Raw genomic sequence first — 25,377 nt, forward strand, 5'->3', positions numbered from 1 at the left:
AAACAAATTTGGAGAATTTGGTGTTTTCCACGTCACTGAGGGGGTTTGCAGTGCCATTCACATAGCTGGGGATGTCAGTAACATGACACATTAAATGGAGGTTGTTTTGAGGCTTTGAAATACTGGTTCAAAAAAAAAAGTCAAACTTTTTTTTTGCTTTCACGTGTCTCGTTAGAAAAGAACCCCTCTAATTGTACATTTTCTTTCAGGAAAAGGGAAAGTTTTGTTGAGGATTCTTTCATTTTTGTAAAACCCCAGCTGCTGAGGTTGCTGCACACGTGGGTGCTGTGGCTTGGGCTTTCTCTGATCTGCATCTTTCATTCTTCCAGTGAAAAGGGACAGAGCAGGATTAATTCTTTTACAGAATCCCAGACTGGTTTGGGTTGAAGGGACTTAAAGCTCATCCATTTCCACCCCCTGCTATGGGCAGGGACACCTTCCACTATCCCAGCTTGCTCCAAGCCCCATCCAGCCTGGCCTTTCTTTCTGCAGATTAGATGTGTCCAGAAAAGGAATTCTGGTCAACTCCAGGTCCACTGCTGGAGTTAATGTGGTACCAGGGCAGTGGTGGCTCTGTAGCTGTCCCTGCTCGGACACAAAGTTATTAAACATTAAGTTTAGTGAGTTGTTAATAGCAGGTCCCACGTGGAGCAGGTGGGCTGGCAGGAGGTGGGGGGTGTCTGGACATGTTTTTCCTCAGCAGGCAGTGGACACACAGAGGCTGTTCTGGCTGGAGCAGCTCTGGAGTGCTGGGCTGCAAACACCAGGCCGCTCTCTCCTCCTGGGCTCTCTCCTGTTGTCACCCCCAGAAAGGATTAAAATGTGTCCCAAAGGGTCACACCTGCTCTGACAGCTCATTTTTCACCTGGCACCGAGATGAATCTGTGTGATAACAAGCTCCAATAGACTAGAGAAATGTTGCTTAAAGCAGCTGGGTTGAACTGAGCTAATTGGCTCTGACCTCACTAATTCAAGACCCCAATTAATTGGGTGTGTTTTGAGGGCTGGGCTTTGCTGCTCTCCAGGGCACAGCCTAGCTCTGGATTGTGGACAAGCAGCTGGATGCTGGGCAAGGACTAGGGGACCAAAATGGGTGATGGCTTTGTTCCTAGAGCTGCCTTTGGCTGAGGAGTGACTCCATCAGACCTGCTCTTTCATGAAAGGCAAAGTGTTGGTGATTGTCTGAAATAAAAAGTTTGGGAGGCTGTTTGCTCAGAGGTTGGGATACCAGCACTCTCAGCAGGTGTTAACTCAGACTGGACCCTCCCCAGCTTGGGAACAGGATGAGTACAAGGCTGCCCCAAATCCTGTCTTCAGCTATTCCAGATTTCTCACCCTAGAAAGTCGCTGTGAAAAGAAGCTGTCATTGCTTAGAGGTTCTAATTCTGCAGAGGGATTCACATTTGCAAGGACCAGTCCTTGTAGGTGGAATCCCCAGACTCCTCGTGGAATTTCATGCTTGGAGGCACCACAGTTGCACTATCCCAGGAGCTGTGGCTGAATCACACCTGAGCCATGTGCACACAGGTTCTTTCCAGTCCTTCCTTCAAGCCTGTTGGGCACATGGCTCCAAACCCTTCCCCCCAGTGCTGCACCCAGCCCATGGAGTCAGCTGCTAGGAATTTGTCCTTTGCTGCTGGAGCCACAGGCTTTGTTCCTTCCCTGCTCTGTGTGCAGGGGTGGAGCTGCATGTCTGGGTTGGATTGAAACAAGATATTGTGCTGCTGGAGGCAGAGTTTGAGCTGGATTCATTCACCATTTGGTAAAATGAGAGGTCAGTTTGTTTTGGGAGAGATCCCCGGGTGGATGCCCCGTCCCAGCATCCTGGGGAGGGAGGGGTGATGCTCCTGCTGTGTGTTCCTGTATCCCACTCTTGCCTTGCTCTGACCCCCTGATAAGGCACAGTGTGGTTCCATTTAGGTGATCTGAGGTGCTGAGCTGCTTTTAAAACTGTGTAAAGGTGAGGAGAATCTGGAGATTGTAGGTGTAGGAGCTGGATCCTGGCTGGCTGGGTGTGAGGCAGCTGAGCTTATGGAATTTGGGTAGGTAAGGGCAGCAGTTCCAGGACCTCACAGGGATGCTCTGCTTGGCACCAGCACTGAGCTGGGAGAGGAAGAAGGAGCATGTGGATTTGGGAGCTGGGATCTCAGCCTGTGCTCCAGTAATCACAGAATCATGGAATGTCCTGAGCGGGAAGGGATCCACAAGGATCATTGATCCAACCCCTGGCCCTGCACAGACACCCCAACAGCCCCACCCTGGGCATCCCTGGCAGCACTGTCCAAACGCTCCTGGAGCTCTGGCAGCCTCGGGGCTGTGCCCATTCCCTGGGGAGCCTGGGCAGTGCCCAGCAGCCTCTGGGGGAAGAACCTTTCCCTGATATCCAGCCTGACCCTCCCGTGGCACAACTTCAGGCCATTTCCTCAGATCCTGTCACTGGTCACAGAGAAGAAATTGGTGCCTGCTGCTCCGCTGCCCTTCGGGAGGATGTTGAAGAAGGATAAAGGGGAAGGAAAGTCTCTCTCACATCCCTTCTGCACACAGAGCTGTCCTCTTGGACCAGTCTGGATCAGTGGGACCAACCCTCTCAGCACAGCCCCCTGTGTCCTTGGGAAGGGGTTGCTTTAGAGGCTGCTTAGAACAGCAGCAGCCCCATGGGATGCTGCACGTGGTGCTGCAGGAGCCAGTGCCTCTGTGCTCTGCTCCTGCTGCCCCTGCACGCTCAGCTCCCTCCCTTCTCCCTGCCAGAGGCTCCTCTGGCCCCCAGATCTTCTGTTTCTGTCCTTGCTTCACAGTGGGCACCTCCATCTGCAGCCAGGGAGGTGGCATTGCCCATGCCAGGGTCTCTGACCTGGTGGGTACCAGTCCCTCCGTGGTTCAGCATTGCCCTGTTACCTGGTACTGATCAGCCTGAGCCCTACTGGAACCTTTTCCTGGTGTCCCTGGGGACCTGCAGGCTCCTGGTGTGGGGGAATTGCTCATCTGCACAACTTGATTTCTGGCCTGGTGGAGAAATGCCCATTGGAGCCTGCTGAGCTGGAGTGAGAAGGGCACAGATGCACTGGGCACCGCTGCAGCCTCTGCATCACTGATGAGGCAGGCCAGGAGCACAGGGAGTTCAAGCTACACTGGCCCAAAAAACCCCAGGAATCCTCTGCTCTGCTGCAGATTTTAAGGAGACATTAGAGCCATGGTCTGGGTGAAAAGGAAGTGGAATACTGGATGATCTTTAGGGCTCAGGACAAATTGAGCAGCATTTTTCCTATGAGAGAGGTGAGGTGGAAAGCATCTTTCCTACGAATGGGAAGAAATAAGGAAAATTTCCAGGTGTTGGGAAGCTGGTGGGGTCTCTGCAAACCTCTCTGGGTTACAGAGGAGATGTGGTGGAGCCTGCAGAGAGGATATGAAGCCTCTGTGTGCTTTCTCCTGCTCCTGTGAGCCCTGGGCTCCAGGACTGTCTCTGGCTGCTTTTCCAGGCACAGCAGTGCCACAAAATCATTGTCTCTGCTCTCTGACCTGTTAATTTATGGAGCAGCCCAGCATGGAAGAAGGGCTGATGCATTTGGATTTTTGTCCAGTTTTGAACTGGCACCATAGTTCATAGAGACTAAAGGTTTATGTTGTAGAATGAGAGAAGAATCCTCCAGGTCCACATGCAAGAGTGGATCCTGGTGCCAGACAGCTCCAAACCACAGCTGGAATCCTATGACTTGAATGTGGCCAGTAACATGGAATTCAAATGAGAAAAGAGGGGAGCAGTTCTGTGGATTTTAATATTGTCATTGTCCCAGTGCTTCATCTTTAAACTCAATGGAATATAGACCCCATAAAAGCACTGTAGGGTTTGGATTTCATTTTGTTTGGGGTTTGTAAGAGTAGGGAATAGCTGTATATCCGTGATTGATATTCCTCCTTGCCCATACATCCCAGGAAGGAAGCCAGGCTTGAACTGCTGGGTTGGGTTTCTGTAGAAGAGACTTTGTGCCCAGTGAACAGAGGGGTTGGGAAACTTGGCTGGGCATAAACTGTCTCATGGAAACTTGTTCTTGTGGAAATATGATGGTGGTTTTTTTTCGAGAGGAGGGACCACAGAGACAGCAGGACAGCAGGTGGGTGAGGGATGCTGTCCTGGTGGCACCTCCTCTGTGATTCCGGGGAAGTTGTGTGGGATGTGACATTCTCAGTGCAGATATGGTTCTGCAGGTGGAGCCAGGGCAGCTGGAAAAGTGGTTTGGGTTCCCTGGAAGTGACAGGTGTAATATGGAGGTAAGACTGTCCTTAATAAACCATGTTTAACATGGTTTCAGTGGTAACATTTAAATGTTGAACAGCCAGACTTTGCGTGGAGCCCAAGTGTCTTCCTGACTTGGGTCTCATCTGCAATCCTAATGAATTCCAGGGCTGTTGGACCACCCACATTCCCCAGGTGTTTTTGAAAAGCCAGGCCCAACAGCAGGGGGGGATGAGAGAATCCCAGACTGGTTTGGGTTGGAAGGGACCTTCAAAGCCATCCAGTGCCACCCCCTGCCATGGGCAGGGACACCTCCCACTGTCCCAGCCTGCTCCAAGCCCCGTCCAGCCTGGCCTTGGACACTTCCAGGGATCCAGGGGCAGCCACAGCTTCTCTGGGCACCCTGTGCCAGGGCCTGCCCACCCTCACAGGGCAGGATTTCTTCCCAGTATCCCACTAACCCTGCACTCAGGCAGTGTGAAGCCATTGCCCCTTTTCTGTCACTCCAGGCCCTTGTCTAAAGTTCCTCTTCAGCTCTTCTGGAGCCCCTTTAGGCCCTGGCAGGGGCTCTGAGGCCTCCCTGGAGCCTTCTCCCGGCTGAGCAACCCCAGCTGTCTCAGCCTTTCCTCAGAGCAGAGGGGCTCCAGCCCTCGCAGCATCTCCGGGGCCTCCTCTGCACTCCCTGCAGCAGCTCCAGGTGCTTCCTGTGCTCAGGACCCCAGAGCTGGGGACAGGGACATTGAATGGGGGAGAAGCCTTCTCTCCACACACACAAGTAGGAATCCCAAGTTGATATTCCTGCCTCAACAAGACCTTTACATTTTTGAACCAGCACAGATCTGCTCCACTGCAGGAATCAGAAATACTCTTCCAAGCCGTTTTCCCTTAAGCTAGTGGGAATGGGAAATCAATTTAGGACAAATTGGGCTAAATCAATCCAGGGAGGATGCTCTTTGAAATCAGGGAAGTTCTTGTATCTCCTCCACTGGCACCTTGGCACGGAGGTGCTCACGAGGATGGAGGGCTGGGGACTGGTGAGGGGGTCAGGGTGTGCTGAGCCCTTTGTGGAGGGTACCACAAACCCTGCTGGTGTTTGGGGAGGTGAGGGCATTGCTGCTGCTCCTGGAGGGCAGGCACAGTCCTTTTGAAACATAGATTTAAAAGAAACATAAAGATTTTAGTTATAGGCTAGCTGTGTTGAAATTAGTTAGAATAAGAAGGAATTCAGGCCCAGCTAGAGTTAATTAAAATAGTTAAGAGAGCTGGACCTGAACCGGTTTTCAAGATGTTAGTAATTGATTACAGAATAATTGATGATCTGTCATTTGTATGTTTGGTTAGCTGTGCTTAGAACGAGGAACAGAAATATTGATAAGTTGGTGTAGGGAACAAGGACAATTACCAATTTCCTCCCTCTGTGGGAACCCATCCAAAAGTCACGCAAGAGGAAATTTGGAGGTCACTAAAATAATTAGGATTGTTAAAGTTCAGAAAGGTGAAAAAGGTCAAAAACAGGGAGATGAGCTTACTTCATCTGTCTGGGACCACTGACCCAATTCAAGACCACCGACTCAATTCAGAACACACACTACGCATGCTTAATGACATGTAAGCTCATTTCCATACGAAGCAGAGAATGGGAGGTGTTAATGTTATGAATATGCATTTGTATTTTGGATATTAATAATTTTTGGAAATAAAAAGCTTTGTGTTTGCTTGGATCAGAGCCCTGTGTCTTAGGGAGCTATCCCACACAGTGCCTGGCACCAAATAAAACATTCACTTTCTAACTCTAAACTGTTAGAGAGTTTTTGTCCATCTCAGTTGGATATTGATACTAGATCGGTATTCATATTTTAATAAATCACTTTGAAGGAGGTGTGGGCAGGTTTTCCCTCTTGGGACAACACTGCCCAGGACAATGGATGTGGCTGTAGTCTGAGGGGCGCAGGTGTCTGACCGTCACTGTCAGGGTAATTCCAGAGGGGATTTCAGCTGGCAGTATCCACTGCCAGAGCCAGACGTGGCTGCAGCCCTGTAAGGCACCTTTGCCCTGTAATTACCTTGAAGGCAATTACCTTTCTCCTGTAATTACCACCATGTCACACCCCCTCCCATCTCCCTGTGACTCTTCCCTCCCACCACACAGACGCGGGCTTAGCATCGCTTTCATTGCCAGGAGACAAAACAGTGCTGGACCGTCAGCCTCCTTGGGAGGGGTGGGGAGCAGGAGGGATTTGTGTCAGGACCCTCTTGGATCAGGTTTCCATATCTGCTGGATGCAGCAGCAGAGCCCAGCAGGTTCCTGCTAATCCGTGGCAGCTCCACCTCTGCAAGAGCACAGCAGGAGTGTCACTGCAGACATGGCAGCGGGGAGGCTCTCCCTTCCCACTCCCAGATCCTATTGCCAGGATCCAGGCTCTCATCTGTGCATGGGCTTACACAGCCCTGTGGGAAGGACCACAGTGAGCACAGATCCCCTGCTTCGTGCTGAGGAGGAGTCTGCAAAGCAGGAGTGCTCAAAATGGGGGATTTGGGGGGAACTGGGGTGTGGGCAGAGCAAGGGGAAGGTGCTGGGGCTGGTCCAAGCTGCTTTGGCAAAGGAAGGAGCTCAGGACCTAGGTTAGATCTTTCACAGTGTTGGTAGGTACTTGGGACAGGGGAGAAGCCCGTGTTGGGCTGCTGCCTAAGGGAGACCCTCTCCAAAACCTTTGGGGGTGTTCTCAGGCCGTTCCCTCTGTGCACCCACCTGCCTCCCTCTGTCTGGGCCAGGAGCAGCCACGTGTGTCCAGCAGTAAAGTGAGCCAGGAGGGCCCTGCAGAGCTGCTGAGCCAGCAGGGGACAGCTCCAGCTGCCTCGTGGCTTTGCTGACCCCAGCTGACCCATCGGGTCCCTTGCACTGTGCTGGGGACAATGGGGTAAGAAGGGACCTCCAAAGGTCCCTTTTTGTCAGAACTGCTCTATCGTGGAGCTCAGGAGAACTGTGTTGGGATGCAGGTGCAGAGCTGGATTTGGAGCCACTGTGTGACCAAGGATTCACATCCCATCCCTTAATCCCAACCACCTGCATCATCTGCCAGGGAGCTGAGGGGCGTGGTAAGCAGCTCCTGGGCTTTTTGTGCAAATTTTGAGTTGCAGAAGCTGGTGAGGAGCTGCAGGGATGCCCACAGTAGATGCTGCAGATAGAATATCTGCCGTTCTGGTTTAATGAGTAGTTTTGGACTAAAACGGAAAGATTTTTGCTTTTAAGTGAAGTGAAAATGAACTTTTGCCCTAATTCCCTCTACTCTAGCCCTGTTCTTGGAGTATTACAGGACCATTGCCCTCAGAAACTTCCAGTGCCTAAAGGGGCTCCAAGAGAGCTGGAGAGGGACTTTGGACAAGGGCCTGGAGGGACAGGACAAGGGAATGGCTTCTAACTGAGAGAGTAGCTTTAAATTGGATATTAGAAAAAAATTCCTCCCTGTGAGGGCTGTGAGGCCCTGGCACAGGGTGCCCAGAGAAGCTGTGGCTGCCCCTGGATCCCTGGAAGTGCCCAAGGCCAGGCTGGATGGGGCTTGGAGCAGGCTGGGACAGTGGGAGGTGTCCCTGCCCATGGCAGGGGTGGCACTGGATGGGTTTGAAGGTCCCTTCCAACCCAAAGTGTGCTGGGATGATGCACTGGGAGCAGCTCTCCAGGGACTCAGAGGCTGCTGTTGGATGCAGGTTCCTCTGCACCAGCCCCTGCTCCAGAGAGGAGGTTTCTCCCAAACTTGTTCATCAAGTGGTTTTGGTGAAGAGCTCTCCGAGCTGTTCAGCTTCAAGCAATGTTTGAAATTCCAGCTTTGCTGCCTGTTTGTGATTGACCTGAGAAGTTGGAGGGTCCCTGAGAGTCACTCAGGGCTGTGATTGCAGTCACTGAGCAGTGGTAGCCTGACAGCTGGAAGGGGAGCAGGAAAAGTGTTATTCCCACAAACAGGACTGGGAGAAATTTGAGGAGCAGGGACCACAAACCTAGGTGAAAGCTGTGGAAGAGGAAGAAAACCAGATTTTACTGTATAATCTGACTCTCACCTGGTTGTGCAGTTAAACATTTTGTTAAAATTTGCTCCAGACATGACTGCAAGCATGTATTAGGGTTCTTCAGATGTTTGTGAAGGACCTCCTTTAAAGTGCCACTTAATCAAATGCTCTTATCCTCATGAGTCACTTGTTTGTGTAACTGGTTCCCCCTTTTCCCACCTGCCAGAAGCAGTTTCATGGAAAAAACTCTTCAGGACAAGCCATGATTTTTGGGGCATCGGTTATCTCCACTTTTAGACCTGCTGTTTTCTCTCTCTTCAGCTTTTTTCAAATCCTGCTGCACCTTGTCCCAGCTGGATTTGAGCCAGTGTAGGTGTTCCAGGTGTTCCCTTCTCAGAGGCTCCTTGGTGGCCCTTTGGCCACCCCTGACCCAGCCAAGGGAAGGTGTGGAGCATCCCCTTGGCTGCCACCTGGTCCCTGAGCACAGCCTGGCCATGGGGGCTGTGCTACACAGCCCTGCTTGGGTGGGAGAAGCTACTTAAGGTGCAGATACTGCTCAGGGTAGTAATGCAGCCGTGTGTACATCTGATAGCAGAGCTGGCTGTTCACTTACCAGTAAATAACTCTGTGGCTGGGGGCCATTTCTTGCTTCTTGCTTCATTTCCCCATCTGTAAAAATCGTCTAATGGAAAAAAAAAATCAGGCTTAGGTCTCTCAGGAGAGCATTTTCTTGCTGCTTCCCTGAACGTTTTGTGCTTGTTGGTGTTTTCCTGTGGGGTACAGAGAGCTCTCAGCCCATTACAGGTGCCTGGTGCAGTGCTGTGCCAACAGCTATCACAGGAGGAAATGCCCAGGGAGCTTTTCAAAGCTGCAGGTGCCGTAGGGTGAGTCCAGATCTGCTCCTGACCATGCCACAAGATGCTTTTCTGCCCTGAAGTGAATTAAAACGACTTTGGGTTCAGTGTCCCCCCCTGGCTGGGGTGTAAAAGCATCTGTTTGCAACCTGGTCAGGCCAGGCTGGATGGGGCTCAGAGCATCCTGCTCTGATGGGTGCAATCCCTGCCCATGGCAGGGGAGCTGGAATGCCATGGTCTTTGAATTTCCTTCCACCCCAAACCATTCCCTGATTTCTCTGTGTGGCAGTTTCTCTTTTAGCTCAGCTGATTTTCTGTCTGACCTGACTCCTGCCCCTGTGGAAAGCAGCCTGGATCACCTCTCAGCTGTTGTTTTCTAGGAAAACCCAAAAAGAGCAACCAACTTGCTCAATCCTTCCCACTGATGCTCCTCAGCTGGTGCAGCAGTGAGGCTGGATCTGAGTCCTGTGGGTCTGTGTGGGGGAGGCACCCCTGCCTGCCTGCCTGGCCTGCTGCCAAAGCCTTCTGATCCCTTAGGATTTTTCCCAGTGACTTTCTCTGTCGTTGGTACATGAATATTTCATTCCTGTGTCCAAGCCAGAGTGGTGACTTGGGGACATCCCATCTCCTGGTCCCATCCACCCCAGTGAGCCCAGCTGGGTGTCTGGGGCTCCAGTGCAGCACCAGGGGCTGCAGCATTGGCCTCCTGATTGTGCTACTTGAATATCTTTGCAGGAGAAGAAAATACTGATAGGAACTGTCATGATATTTTTCCATGTGGTTTTGCCTGATTTCTGCCTTTCAGCCATGCAAAATCAGCCTGATGTTGAGCATTAGGCACACCTTGTGGAGGTCCCAAAACTGGAGATGTCATTTGTTCCAGGTTATCAGTCAGCTCTGGAAGCTCCAGAGGAATCTCTCGCTGTCTCATGTAACTCCACCCAGGCAGGACGTTTTCCACTGTGTGAAATAACTCAGTGAATTTCTAATTACACAAATCTGATTAAGTGCTGGATGTAACGACTGTGCCTAATCATAATGATTCACCCACCCATTCCATTACAGAAAAGGAACTGATTGTGTACAACAAACTGCCCAGTTCAGTGCAGAATGAACATCCCCCTCTCCAGCTGGGTGGGGCCTGGGTGGTGGGGACGTCCCTGGAGGTCCCCAGGCCATGTGGAGTGTCCTGTGACTGCATTGGCATCACTGGCTCCTTTGGGGGGAGGCTCTCGAGGTACCTGTGATGATGAGGGTGAGGAACTGGTCAGAGCTTCAAGGCACCATGGTCTGTGCACCGTGACCAAGGGTCCAGGTGGCTGCTGCACTGGGATTTATTGGGTTTTGTGTCAAAGCTCAGCAATGATAGAGCAGCAACAGCACCTTCCCTTCAGTTTCAGACCAGCTCTACCTCATCTGATGTGCTCTCAGAGGCCAAAGTAGCACAAAAAATTAATTAACCCACATTGGAGATCGTTTGTTCTGTGGCTCTCAGTGCTGCACCAGCACCTGAAGCCAACAGCATCTGCTGGTGGGAGCCTGATAGCTAAAATTTGGATCCTCTTTTCCTGTGAGGTTCCTCTATCATCGGCCTTGAAAATCAAGTACCTGCTTATCCAAGAGCTCCAGCAGCATTCCTGCCAGAAGGACACGGTTTCCTACAGCAGGACCTAGAACTTAATCCATGCACTGGAGTGCAGTTTGCAGAGGGATCAGCTGCTCTTACAAGTGTGGAGTTTTCTATTCATATTTTTGCAGTAGTTAGTGCTGAAATCACTCTTGCAGAAGGAACTGGGATGTTATCCCTTCTTTACCTTGGAAGTTTGTCCTACAGCGTGACGAGTGTGCCAAATTTCTGTCAGGCCTGCGAGAAAGGATATTAGAGGGGAGCCAAACGTGGGACAGAGGGAATGATAACATGGCAGTGAGGTTAAAGAGACAGATAATTGATTTTTTTCAGTTCTGGTTTGGGTGTAAATCCATTGTGGTTAATGAAGGAAGGCAAATTGAATTGAAGAGCCCTGTGTGGGAGGCTCAGCCTGGCATGTAGCCAATGCCAGAGGCTCCTTGTGGTCTTCCCTTGGTGTTCCAGTGGCTCCATCCTGGTGTCACATGGGGTTTTTTTATGCCAGGTGAGAGGAGCTGAGCTCTGACAGGTCTGATCATGGAACAGGGTGCCCAGAGCAGCTGTGGCTGCCCCTGGATCCCTGGCAGTGTCCAAGGCCAGCTTGGACAGGGCTTGGAGTAACCTGGGATGGTGGAAGGTGTCCCTGCCCATGGCAGGGGATTGGAGGTCTTAAATGTCCCTCCCAACCTGAGCCATTCTGGGATTCTGTGATGATTGCATCTGGAGCAGGCTCAGGGAGCATCCCTGTGCTTAGGTCTGCCACTGCCAGCCGTGAAGTTCCATCCCACTGCTTTTGGCAGTGGAAACTTTCCTTGGACCTCTGGGCCTGGGCTGAGGAGGGGCCGGGCCCCACCTGTGGCCGGTGTCCGGGCATGGTGCAGGGCAGGAGCCCTGGGGAAGGTGTGGTGGGAGCAGCCCAGTCCTGCTCCGGGTGCGGGATGTGTCCCACCACAAGCCAGGCTGCTGGTAAAGGCTGGTAGAGAGATCCCATCTTGGATCCCACTGACTCTGGACAGGTTCGATCACAAACCTTGATAAACTTGGATCCTGACTCCCTATGGTGGTTGCAAGGCAAGAGCCTGCACCAGGGCCGTGCTTTCCATCGTTCGCCTTGTCCCTCTGCTCCTGCACGTTACCCTGCTTTGTGCAGCAGCTAAAAAGAATGGCAAGCAAGGTGTGAGGCTGCCCTGGGGGCAGGGGACAGGGAGGGAAGCCCTGTGTGTGCAGGAGAAACCAGACTCCTCCAGCTGCAGCAGCCTGTCCGTCACGCAGGCAGCAAGTGCCGGGGGCTCGGGGTCTTTCTGGATGCTCACTGGCTACAGAAATAAACAGGCTCTGTTAATGCCTCTTGCTAGCCTTGACTTTTTGGCTTGTCTCTGTATTTTTAGCCTCAGGACACTCCGTCCCCAAGGCTGGAGAGGACCTGCGGTGTCTCATACCTCTCCCAACATGTGAAGCCAGCTCTCACGCTTCCCTGCTCCCAATTTAGCAGAGGGGAGGGGGGCAGTGCTGCTGCTTCCCACTGGCACTGGTGCAAGTGAGGACCTGGGATGTGAATGTCCCTTTGTCTGGGAGTTTATTTATGGTTCTGATAAATAAGATGGTTGTTTAGTGTGGAGAAAAGGAGGCTCAGGGGGGACCTTCTCGCACTCTCCAACTCCCTGACAGGAGGTGCAGCCAGGTTGGTCTCTGCTCCCAGGTGACAAGGGACAGGATGAGAGGAAACGGCCTCAGGTTGTGCGAGGGGAGGTTTAGGTTGGAGATTAGGGAAAATGTCTTCCCAGAAAGGGTGGGCAAGCCCTGGAACACAGTGCCCAGGGCAGTGGTGGAATCACCATCCCTGGAAGTGTTCAAAAAACATGTGGGTATGGGGCTTAGGGACGTGGGTTAGTGGTGGGCTTGGCATTGTTGGACTTAATTATCTTAGAGGTCCTTTTTGGCTTTAATGATTCTGTGATTCCAAGTGAAGGAAGAAAACCCCACACTCGATTACATCCAGCACATTGCACAATTTCTTTGTGTTTCACTAAGAGGGGGATGAGTTTGGGAGTTTATTCTCTTTTATTTAGAAGTACAGAATGATTTAGCACAATGCAAAATTAAATGTAACTTTGAATAAAGGTTCAAATGTTCTTTCATTTGCCAAGTGCTGGAATGAGCACATGATTCATGGTGTGGTACTTCAGTCATGCTGAATCCACCTTAGCATCCTTCTCTGCTTGTGCAGAGCCCTTGGATTAACTTAGTCCTGGATTTGGAGCCTCGTGAGTATCTTCACCCTGCCCCTTGTCACTGTCTTGGTTGGCTTGAGGGCTTAGCTGCTCTCCATGCCCTCTCCTTCCTGGCTGTGCTCTGAAGGGCTCTCTCAGACGCTCCCTTAGGCCTGGACTTCAGCTGAAGTGTGTGCAGGGCTCCCTGGGTGGGATTCAGGCTCTTTGTGGGTTCCAGATGCGCTGGAGCACTTTGGATGGAGCACAAAAGCCCGGGAGCTGCAGCTGGGCAGTAGCACAGGTCTGCCCAGCACCGGGGCTGCCAGCCCTGCTCCCTGTGCTGTAAGCTGAGCTGGGATTGTTCCTGCTGCCAGCTGTGCCAGCCTGGCTGGCCTGAGCTCTGTTGTTTGTGCCCTGCTGACGCGTGTCCCTGTGGGATTGCATGACCTGTCCCTAGGGAGAGCCATGTGAGGGCACGGGCTGCTGGAAAAGCCTCAGCACCCCTACTCCTGAATGGCTGTGGAGATGCAAGTTTGGCTCATCAAGGGGTCCCAAGGCAGGCAGGGACCAGGGGTGCTGGAGTGAGTCCCAGCAAGGCTGTCCCTGCATTCCCATCCCCACCTTGCAGGTGATGTGGTGGGAAGTGACACCTCAGGGTGGCAGAGGGTAATTATTTGGTCAGACAGATGAAAAGCAAGACAGAGCAGATGCTGGTGCTGGTTTTGGTCACCATAAGCAGGCCCAGCTGCTCCTCAGATCTCTGGGAAGATGGATCACTGCTGGGTGGTGCTTCTGTTCTGGGAGATTTTGACAGCTTGAGCTTTGCGCTTCTTGTCCTCTGCCAAGAGAGGGTGGTGTGGGCTTAGCAGAGAATCAGAAACCCCAGGATGGCTGGGGTTGGAGGGGCCTTAAAGCCCATCCAGTGCCACCCCCTGCCATGGACAGGGACACCTTCCACTATCCCAGGTTGCTCCAAGCCCCAGTGTCCAACCTGGCCTTGGACACTGCCAGGGATCCAGGGGCAGCCACAGCTGCTCTGGGCACCCTGTGCCAGGGCCTCAGGATTGTGCTGTTATCCCACTGCACACCAGGCTGGCAGAAGGCACCGTGTGCTGCACAAGGCTTGGCTGATTTTCATTAAACCAGAACTATGTACAGATTTTGGGGGGCAGCCATACAGTTCCTTAAAAGAGGCTGCTGCTGGATTTTCCTGGGTGTTATTCCCTGCCCTCCCTGTGCAACTGGTGCTCCCCCGGCTCATAATTCTCTGTCCGAGTGCTGAGCTGAACAGCTGAGAGTTTTTGCATTTTTTAATGACTCTCTACTGTGCCTGAATTAATGGAAAAATGAACTGAAACCAAGATGAAGGTATTGAAGGGAGAGGATGACAAATTGGCTTTGGAGCATGGCAGCAACGAGCACTGTCAGGGGTTCACGCACTGACCTTTATCTAAACAGAACTGTGTGTAACAGATAAGAATATTTAACAATAATTAATGTCACATCAGCGCCGAGAACAAAATGACTACATCAAACGGGCAAGAAATCCACTGCAAATTACTCAAAAGAGAAATGTCAGCTCCTCCATATCTGCAACCTGCCTCGTGCTGATGGGGCTGGAATGAGCCGGAAGGGCACACGAGGAGAGGAGCTATTAAAAATGATTTAGGGACTGGGTGATGTGTGCAGGAATGGAAACAGCAGCAGCTCTGCTGGACCAGAGTCGTGTACAATCAAACACCAAACCGAGCTGGTAATTGGGTGTGAGAGGAATGTGTACAAACCAATTATCCCCACCGCTGAAGTTCTGACAGGCTGCTCAGGGCTTCTCCTTCCTCTCCCATGTTTCTCCGGGGTGTCCCGGTGTGCTGGGATTCAGCAGGCACTGCCCTGCTCACTGAGCCCCCCTTCATGTTTTATAGACAGGAAAAGCTGTCTGGCTGGGGATGTCAAGATGTTTTTCATTCTCTGTCCAAGCTGGGGTTGTCCCAGCTCCCCAGGAGCTGTGGGGGTGTCTGGGGCTGGCACGGTGCTTCACAGGCGGCGTCAGTGCTGGGGAGGGATGCAGGGAAAGCAGCTGGGCTCCAGGGGATGCCTGTGCTCTGTCTGGGACAGGGAGGGCACTGTGCCACCCCTCAGTTGATTTCAGAACGAATGGTGGTCCATGGACCATTCTCCAGTGGTGGATTTCATCAGTGTCATGACAACAGCAGCTGAGTGAGGAGAGGTTAACCCCCTCCTGACCTGCCTCCTGCTGCAGAGCACCCCTGGCCCTGGGCATTTCTACAGTCAGGGAATGAGTTGGTTTGGAAGGGCCCTTCAAACTCATCCCATCCCACCCCCAGCCATGGGCAGGGACACCTTCCACTGTCCCAGGTTGCTCCAAGCCCTGTCCAACCTGGCCTTGGACACTTCCAGGGATCCAGGGGCAGCCACAGCTTCTCTGGGCACCCTGTTCCACTCAACGTGCTCAGCCCAGACATTGTGAGAATATTGGGAATATCCAGCTAATGCACAAGTCTAGTAAAAAGCTTGACCAGGTTACATTTTTATTCTAAGTGGACCTTTGTGCCCATCCTAATGAATTATTTCCTCACCATAAATTAATTTACTGGCATGGCAACATCTGGGAAATGTTATCAGCCTCAGTGGGTAGAGATGAGCACAGAGCTGGAGCCCAAGGTCATGAAAGGAGTCTGGGGAAGAGCCATGAGATGAGCTGCTCCTGAATCCCTTGAATTTTTGGCTGGTACAGTAAAGGCCAGTGCTGTCACCCACCCACAGTCCTGCTGCCCACTAATAAGTTCTGTTGTCAGCATTTTGCTGGTGGGAGGATGCAGCCAGGTGCCTCTGGATTAGCCAGGGTGTGTAAAATGGCTTTGCAGCTGGTCTGGTGACCTTCTGACAGCAGGAGAGAATTCACAGGCAGAAGGTGGAGACATCAAGACATAAAATTAGGGACAATGGGGAGTTGTGTCTTTGCCCCTTTGAAGTGAAACAGGAAAACCTGTCCCTGCTCCCTGCCTGCGACGTGGTTTAGGGTTTCATATCTCCCTTACAGAAGATGCTCCTGTTTGCCTCATGCAAGGCACATCCTGCTCCCAGCCAGGCTGTTGGAGCAGGACAGTGTGAGACAGGTGGGAGCAGAGCCAGCTCCCAGCACAGTCCCCGAGCAGCATCCTGGCCGAAGAGGTCGGTCAGGAAAAGTGTCTGATGTGCTCAGGGGCTAAAGAAGCCCAGCCCAAGGTGGGATGAGCAGAGAAGTGATAATTGAAGGATCTAAGCAGCCTGCCCATAGCAGGGAGTTGGAACGAGACATTTTCAAGATCCCTTCCAACCCAAACCGTGCTGTGATTCTGTGAGTATGGATCCACTGGGGAGAAAATGTGACATTAAAGATCACTTAAGACTGGAGCCAAACTGAGATCTTGCTTACAGTGAAAGGCTGTGAATTTGCATCAGAATACAGGAGCAGGGCTTTGACAGGACAGGCAGTTAATTAAAGTGCATCAATTAAACGGGGCTCCTCCTTCTTTTGTCTCCCATGGGAAGAGGTGCAGAAAAGGTACTTGTTAGAAAAATAGATTTCAATAAATCCACGGTGTTACAGATAACATCTGGAGAAGCACAAAGGGGAGGGACCTCTGTTCTGATGCTTCAGGCCTCTCTTTCCCAGGAGGAACACTCAAGCTTCCAGCTAAGCCACTCTACCTTTGGCGTGAAGTCAAATGGTTTGGTTTCTCCAGGATTCCTGCCAGTCTCTCCCAGTGTCTCCCAGTGCTCAGGGGTCATGCTCACCCCCTGGGTTTTTGCCCAGGCTGGGGCACTATCAGATCCAAGCTCCCAGCTCACATGGAAAGCTGGAGAAGTTCTCAGCGCAGAGGGACACATGTGAGGATTCTGATTTGGGGCTTCTTCAGATGGAAAAGCCTCAGCCACAGAAGCTGTTTTGGGAAGGCTTGAGCCCACTGAGCTGCCTTGAACTCCATTGGAGACTCCCCAGCAGCTCATAAGATGAACTCCAGGTTTCCCTTTCCTTACAACGAGGAGCATAATGCATCCATAAGCTCTCCTTGCCCTTCTTTGACTCTGCTCTCTGCAGGTCATCTGAAACCCTGAGCATTAAAGGGATTTATCACATTGCTCCTCCTGGTGCTGGAGCACAGAGAGAGGGGCTGGGAGACCCGAGGGAGAGCAGAAACCCTCTCCCACCTGACTCAGCTCCCAAGGCAGACATCAGCACCTTGATGTCTCTTGATCAGGGACAGGACCCCAGGGAATGGCTGGAGCCGTGTCAGGGAGGTTTAGGTTGGGTATCAGGATCACCTGAACCTTGGCTGTGCTGGTGATTTTCCCTTCTCCCTCCTTGACTCCAGCACCAGCCCTGCCCCACAATTTCAGGGACCATTGCTGGGACCATTTCAGGGGCCATTCTCTTCCTTTCAAACCCCTTGGCTTCCCTGAGATGCCATTTCTCTTTACCCGTTTCAAAAGTCAATTTGTCAGAGAAGTTTGAGGGGAGAGAGCAAGAGAAAACCCAAAGGGAACAGGAGTTTGGAAGTTGCACCACCTGATTCTCTCTGAGGCACACTGCTGGTGTCAGCCTTTTTTATGGACATGCAGAGCTGGTGCCATCTCACACCTGCTCCGCACTTGTTCTTAAATGACACATAATTATGATAGGCACTGCAAAGATGGAGCTTTATCCCCAACTAAATGGCATTTCGTGTCTTCCATCTCCTGCCCCAGCTGAGGAGCAAATCCCTGGAGAGCAAGATCTTTAACGAAGTAGGAGGCGCCTGCGAAATTAAAGGTGAGCTTGTTTGCTAGAAGAAAATCAGTGCTGATTCCTGGTCTTTCCAGAACAGTGGGCTTGTGTGTGATGCCCTGGGAGTGTTTTCAGGTGGCTGGAAGTGCTGATGGCAGGATCCCAGGTCAGATGCCAGAGCATTCCATGTGGGATAGCTGCTGCTCGGAGGTGTCTGGATGCCGCTCCAGCACTGGGATTTACTTTTGCTCTTTCCTTTTCCTGGAGTCCCCAGTTGATCCTGGTGTCAGTGGCACAGCCCAGGGGAGGGAGACAGGCAGCCCTGGCCCCATGTGTCCATCCTGCAGCCCTTTGGCTGAGCAGGAAGGGCACTTCTTGGAAACCCCCCCCAAAAAACCCCATCTTCTTACAAGTCTCTGCCCTCAGCAGTGGGTATGGAATCGTGGCTTTAGGGAGGTGAGGAGGTGTTTTTGTCAGGATGTGATGCTGGGGTGACACTCACTGTGCTGTGTTGGACACCACACTCCAACCCCACGGCTGTGCTGGGCACGTTCCCTTTGCTGCTCCATCGAAGTTTAGCCCAGTGTGTGGAGTCCCTGCCCCAGGGATGAGTCCTGGGTTCTGAAGGGTCTGTGATAAATCTTAGTCAGTATCTGCACTGTTCCATCCCTTCTTCCCTCCCCCAGCTCCCTCGGAATGCCATCCAGCCCCGTGATTTATTGCCCTTCAGTGCGTTTCATTTGCTCTTGGAGAACTTCTGTTTAATTTTTATGCCCGTTATCATTCAGGGGGAGAAGGGAAAGGCTTGGGGAGCCCAGAGTGAAAATAAACCAGCACATTTCAGTGCAGTTACTTTGTTCAAAAGATGCTGTGTTTTGGCAGAGTGCTTGCCTCCATTCTCCTTCACTTTTGCATTGTGGGTTGAAGTAATTCTACAAAAATCATGGGATGGGGCACTCGATGGATCAACTCCAGCCTTGCAAGGGCTGGGCTCAGCTGCTTTTGCTGCCCGAATTCCATAGGACTTGCACAGTAAAGGGGAATTCAGTGTAAGAGCAGGGAATGGCCTTAAACTGAAGGAGAGTAGATTTAGGTTAGAGATTAGGCCCTGGCACAGGGTGCCCAGAGCAGCTGTGGCTGCCCCTGGATCCCTGGCAGTGCCCAAGGCCAGGCTGGACATTAGGGCTTGGAGCAGTCTGGGATAGTGGAAGGTGTCCTTTTTTCAGCTCCCTTGATTTTGCTCTTGGTGAGGTTTTTCTGTGGCACCTCTTGGCTGCTTTCACTCCAGGTTATCAGTCAACTTCTTAGACCTCACCCAGGTGTAACTTAACATCCTTAGGGGCACAAAGGGCTGAGCATCCATGCTCTGCACCCTTCCCTGTGAGGAGCAGCACTGGACACCCTGTCTGGACCAACACTGCTGCTCCAGGAGCTTCTGCCTGGGGGTGCTGAGGGTGACCCAGTCAAGAAATGCCTTAGAAAGTCCTGCAGTTTCCACTTCTGAATCCTGGGTATGGTCCCACCTGGCACATCTCTCATGCTGGGCAGGTCAGCCAGGTATGTCAGCCATGGCAGGGAAAGGAAAACACCTTAATTTGAAGTTCCAGGGGGATTCGGGGCATCTCGGGGGATGCAGGGGAACTGATTTAAAGCACAACATTTCAATTCCATCAAGGAATAGTTTCAAGTTGGCCCAACCCAAAGTAAAATCTTCAGTTTCAAAAGCACATTTTCCAAATATTAAATAAATAAATAAACAAAACTATGAAAAAGTTTTGCTCTGGGATATTTCACTTTGAAGAAACTCTGTTTTTTCCCTGAGCAAATCCCAGCCATCGTGACCAAAAATCCCTGCCTGCCTCTATCCTTGTTCTCTGCCAGCATTAACCTGATGAAGCAGTTTTTGTGGGATTTCTGGTGCCTGAGCCAGCCTGAACCACCCCCCCAGTGCTCAGCCCTGGGAACATAACCACCTCTGTCTGCTCCGCTTCCAGCTCCGTGCTAAGCAGCTCAGAGTCTTAGCTCAGAAAGTCCCGGCTCTGATCCTTGCAGACAGCAGCAGCTTTGCTTTCCGGCACTGCACACCCTCACAGAAAGTCGTGGATTATCTGCTTACCCTCCCTCCATGTCCTGCTTCCTGCAGGGTGAAGAAGCACAGAGAGGAGCTGCGCCTGCTCCCGCTCTGGGAACGGGGAGAGCGACAAAGCCCAAGTGCCCAGCCAGCCCTGGTGAGTGACCGTGTCTCCGTGTGCTCTTGGATGTGAGGAGTGGTGGGAGAGATGCCTGTGATTCCCAGCTGTGGGACTCAGCAGTGGGATTTGGGGCAGGAGAGGTACAGCTGCTTTCGTTCTGGGATCGGTCTGAGGATTCCTCCCTTGGAGGCTGCTGGGAGAGGCTGATTTTCCCTCCCCCTGGCCTGGTGTGGGTGTTCAGGGAGTCAGAGGTTGATGGATTTGCTGAGCACCTGCCCCTGTCCCTGGTGCTGTTGGGGATGGAATCGGGAGCACTTCAACCGCTGGCAGGTGGTGGAGTCCCCACCCCTGGCGGTGTCCCGGGAAAGTCGGGATGTGGCACCCAGTGCCACGGTCTGGTTGACAAGGTGGTGTTGGGTCAGAGGCTGGACCCAGTGATCTCAAAGGTCTGTCCCAGCCTAATTCTATGGTTCTGTGAGTCTGTTATTACACCCTGTGGGTTGTTCTGGACACGGGTTTGGGCATGTCTGCATTTTAGATTCACTGCTTGCGGTGCTTCTCAAAGTTCTGTCTGCGGTTTGTCATGGTGGAGGTGAAAACAAGAATGACTTGTGAGTAAGCTGGAGGTGGACTCTGCTCCTGCCTCCCCTGTGCACATCCCAGAGCAAGGGGGTGGAAGTGCTGCCCATGGGGAACGCTGTGCTTGGGGCAGGCGAGGTGCAGAGCTGGTGTGTGGGGGCTGGGTGTGCCCAGAGTTTGGTCAAACCTCTGGTGCTGCCTCTGCACAGGGGGAGCAGAGCAGGCAGCCCCTGGCACATGGGCTGGGAGGAAACATTCCCGTGGTATTTCCTGGAGCACCAGCACGATGGGACTGTGTCAGTGCTCAGGCCAGGACGGAGGAGTTCCTCATCCCCAAAGGGTACGGGGGTGTCCTCAGGCCACAGTTTAGGAAGATAACCAACTCCAAATGCCAGCAGACTGTCAGGACATGAGTTTAACATCCCCCAGACCTAGCTTGGCCAGGGGGGCTGAGCTGAAAGCACCTCTGTGAAGAAGAGGTTTTATGGAGGGATGGGAAGGGATTTAGGAACAGGTCCAGTGGCAGCATGACCTAAGGGTTGGGAAATGCTGGCCTGGGAATGACTGTGGCTATTGGAAACTTGCTGTGCTTCCTGAGCAGTGAGGTCAGGGAGGGCTGGAGCTGGGAGGGCTCTGCCTGCTCTGCTGGGAGTTTTGTTGAGGTGAGAATGGATTAGCAGGGAGTAAAACCTCGAGTTTGCTTCAGCAGAGGGTAAAGATTTCAGGGTGTCCTCGTTCTGTGCTCAACTCATGGCAGGAAGATGCAGCAGTGTAAAGTTTTCAGCAGTGGATTTTCTCTTCCAGTTCCTGGGCAGATGGATGAAAGCAGAAATTACAGATTAACAGGGTGGTTAAGGAAGGGACCTTAAAAACCATCCAGTTCCACCCCCTGCCATGAACAGGGACACCTTCCACTGTCCCAGCTTGCTCCAAGCCCCCTCCAAGCTGGCCTTGGGCACTTCCAGGGACGGGGTTCTCAGTTTCCAGTTCAGCAGGGTTTGCAGAGCTCACATTTTAATTGGTATCACGGTTGGAGTTTTACTTTGGAACTTGCAGAGAAGAAAGGAAAAATAAATGTGATCAGATAAAAGTTCTTATCACAGAGGCAGGAGCTCTGCTGTTGTGTGATGGACCCCCAGAGATACCACACACAGTAAATAAGGATCTTAGTTGGAAATCTAATCCAGGAAACTCCAAATAACAGCAGGGAAAAGATTCACTGAACTTCTTCAAATCAAAATGAGGCAATTGAGGGAGAAAGGGAACTTGGGTTTCATCAGATTTGTCCAAAACCATTTTCTGTTCCAGCTTAGTGTACCTGCCCGTGGTGGTAGGGAGGATATTTTGACACAAAATATTCTGGCACACAGATATGTTGAATAAATGACCTGGCTAAAAAACCCTTTTGTGCATGACTAAGACAGCTCCTGTACCCTAATTCCATGGACCAGAATTTAACTCAGCAAATGAAATTGCAGGATTTGGCAGCATTAAAGAAATACATGTTTTTTACTTCGAAGATACTTTTATTAAGAACACTGCAAGAAATTTTTCCAAGTTTTGTTTTGGCTGTTGGCATATCCACTAGAGTTTTAAAGTGTGGACCCTTCTTTTTGTACAAGGTACTTGCTGTAAGGGGAGGAAGTCTTTTATCCAACAAGTTCTTCCCTTTCTCAGGACTCCTGAGCCCCTGAACACTGCTGGCTGATCAGTTGCTCTTTCATTTTTCACTTCTGCCTGCACTTACTGATGGCACACAGAATAAAGGTTGATTCCAGAAGGAGCTGCAGAGCTCCCTGTTCCTTGGGAAATATATCAGTGGGGAAATATCTGTCATTCAGGCAATGGGAGAAGAACACAGAGAGCGACTGGAGAACAAGGAAGGCTGATGAAAATGCCCGTTACTCCAGGAATGCAGGGACATTGTTGGAAATAGCTGGTACTGAGTCCATCCTTACAGGGCTGGGAATGCCCCGTAATGAGAGGACACAGAGCATCCTTAGGTGGCTCAGCAAAAACGGGATGGCTGAAATTTCCTGGCTGTCTCAGAAGAAGCCCAGGGTGGAGGGGGCCAGCAGGGCTCTGAGCACAGATAAATCCAGACTCTAATCACCTGCTCAGGTCGTTACCAGCTCGGGCAGTTCCTGTCCTGCCAGGATTAGGGGGGCCCTGGCAGCCCTTTAAGCTACGAGCTGTGTGACCTTCTTAGCACCCCGTGGGCCAAGGAAGGAAGCGATGTAACAGGTTCTTAATTTAGAGAGCACCAGGTCAGGAGGAGGTTGCAAATCCTGGAACCCGGTGGGGGCAGGAGCTGGGAAGGGCTGCAGGACGTGACCCTTACAGGGCTCGTGGTCAAGCCTAAAAAAAGCCAAACTCTGGGATTGAGTTCCCCTCTGTGCCTAAGGTGCCTCTGTCAAGGGATGGGTGGTTGGATCACTCAGGTTGGAACTCATTCCAGAGGCCCCACAGGTGTCGTGAACCATCAGAAACCATCAGGCTGTGGAGGACATGAGCAGAAATTCCCCCCAAAACACACTCTCCCCAGTCTTTATCTGCTGTAAAAAAATTCACAGACACAGTTAAAGCTCACATTCTGAGTAGGCTCCCTGGAAGGACTGCCCTTGTCTGTGCTGGGAATGCTCTCATGGCTCGTGCAGTACTCGGGCGTGGTTGGCTGGAGGATGTTCCCAAGGGTCTGGGAGAGGTTTTGGCTGGGACAGGTTCACTCTTGTCCTGTGGGAGTGAGCTATGGAGCCCACCTGGCAAAGGCAGGGTGGGAGGAGAGCTCTCCTCACACAGAGATGCCAGTCCCTGACCACTCTCTGCAGGGAAGCAGGTGAGTTTTGGGATGTTCTTGGCACAGTCTGTAGTGAAAGCAAAGCGCAGAATCCCACAATGGCTTGGTGTGGAAGGGACCTTAAAGCCCATCCAGTGCCACCCCTGCCATGGGCAGGGACACCTTCCACTGTCCCAGGCTGCTCCAAGCCCCCTCCAAGCTAGCCTTGGACGCTCCCAGCATGAGGGGTTGTTTTGTTTGAGGATGATTAGGGGTCATTTAGTGTTCCCACACACCAGGAGTGGGGTCTGCAGGCTCAGCTCTGAGTGTTGTCCAGGGGTGGAGCCATCCCCTCCCTGTGCCCCCACTGCCTGGGGGAGCTGAGCTGGGCTGGCTGGGAGCTGGGACCCAGGCAGTCTCAGCAAGGATCAGGTTTTCCAGTGAGAGCCAAGTCCTGACACGCTGAGCTGCCATTTTTGATGCTGAAGCCTTAGGAGCGGGACACTGGATGAGTGAGGGAAGAGGAGCTGCTAATTAACCCACTACAAACACCCTTGTGGCTCTGTCCCTGGGCTTACTGGGGCTTGGAAATAAGCAAATGAACTGCAAATGAACTGCCTGAAGCTCTCAGCTGCTCTGTCCAGGCAATAGGAGAGATGCCAAGTGATGGATGCAGGACAGGACCCTCCTGCTCAGGACCTTGATGGTGAGTGGAAGGTTGTGTGGCTCAACAGGAATCTGGGAAGAGCAGAGTACTGGGTGTTACTTAAGGGATGTAAGGCTGAACAGAAAATCAGCAGAATCATGTTTGATTCCTCAGACATGAGTTCCCCCAGCAAACACAATGCAGTGCTTTGCACCACACCTGCTTTGGGATGGAAAACCTGGAGAAAGCACAGAAACTCGAGCACATGTGGAACTGTAAACCTATACATTCAGGCAAAGCTATGCTCAAAGAAAGCCATGGGTTAAAATAACACCTATCCAATGATTCATCTCTAGAGCTGAGATGGTTTTCTGTGATCAACCCAAATGTTTGATTCTTTGAAGAGCTGAGCAAGCGGATCATAATGAACACTCAGTTTTCTGCAAATCTTGATCTTATTGAAATATGATATCGATTTAAATTATCTGACTGGGGGATTTTTGGTTTTCCTTTTTCACTCCTGGATTTCCTTTTCGAAATCATCTGTTTCTCAGAGCTTCTCAAGACTTGGAGGTTAATTCAGCTTAAGGTAGTGCATGAATGAAAAATGTAAAATCTTTTCCCAAATAACTGCTTGTGCAAACACCAGACAGATGATAGCACGAGTCCCTTCTTCTGCCATGGCTGTGCTCAAACTTTGGGTGAAAGTGAAGTGGCAGAACATCCTCTCCTGACTGGGTGCAGCTTTCTGGCTGCATTCCTGAGTTCTGGAGCTGGAATGTGAGTCAGAAAGGAGGGAGTCAAAGGGGTGCCTTAAAATGAAGGTACAAAAATAGATCTCCCTGCACGTCTTTTCTCAGCTTCCCCTTACAAGGGTGTATTGATGTGTGCTGGATGGGATATGATGGCTCTGGCCTTGGCAGATGCATCAGACACGATGTGTGAGCATGGATTTTAGGGGTTTTTTTAAGGAGACAAATAAGGGTTAGCAGGAAATGCAGAAAAGGTAAACAGTGAGGTGGCCACAGTCCTTCATCTGTAGGAATCCAGGCCTGAGATTTGCTTCCAGCTCGGCCTGAACTGGAGATTTCAGGAAATGAGCCAAAAAGTTGCTTATTTTGCCATTTCATCATTAGATGTGCTGCTTCCGTGAGGCACTGACCTTTCACAGGCAGTGCTGTGACAAAAGATGTGGGGAAGCCTCAGGGACCTTGTGCTGCCTGGAGAGGTTGGGCTGTGCCATCCAGAGGATGGGAGATGATGCCACAAGCCCTGTGTTTATGATGAGCTGTCTGAGGTAGGGTGTTGGGGTTTTTTTCTGCTAAAATCCTTTCTTTTTAGTTTCTTCCTGAGAGTGGAGGTTCCATTGGAAAAACAGGGTCAGTGGATCAGTGGGGCTGGCCTTGGGATGTGCTGGGCAAGCTCGGAGGACTGATGTGGGTCCCCAGCTTTCCTCTGGTAGGTGAACTCTGTAGAGGCTCCCCAGGGAATG

At 51.6% G+C, this 25,377-nt stretch overlaps 1 protein-coding gene across 3 annotated transcripts in view; it reads left to right on the forward strand.

Moving 5' to 3' along the window:
- The window catches only part of RALY (RALY heterogeneous nuclear ribonucleoprotein), a 117,698-nt gene that overhangs the window by 21,458 nt on the left and 70,863 nt on the right, over nt 1–25,377 (forward strand). For all 3 annotated transcript variants that reach the window (XM_042050904.1, XM_042050895.1, XM_042050913.1), the window contains exon 2: nt 19,836–19,920. The gene's annotated coding sequence lies outside the window, so the exon portion shown is untranslated. The remainder of the gene's footprint in view (nt 1–19,835; nt 19,921–25,377) is intronic.

The sequence above is a fragment of the Corvus kubaryi genome, unplaced genomic scaffold (genome assembly GCF_017639235.1).
Source record: "Corvus kubaryi isolate FWS band 111438036 unplaced genomic scaffold, C.kubaryi_AGA036_p1.0 134, whole genome shotgun sequence".
NCBI lineage: Eukaryota > Metazoa > Chordata > Aves > Passeriformes > Corvidae > Corvus > Corvus kubaryi.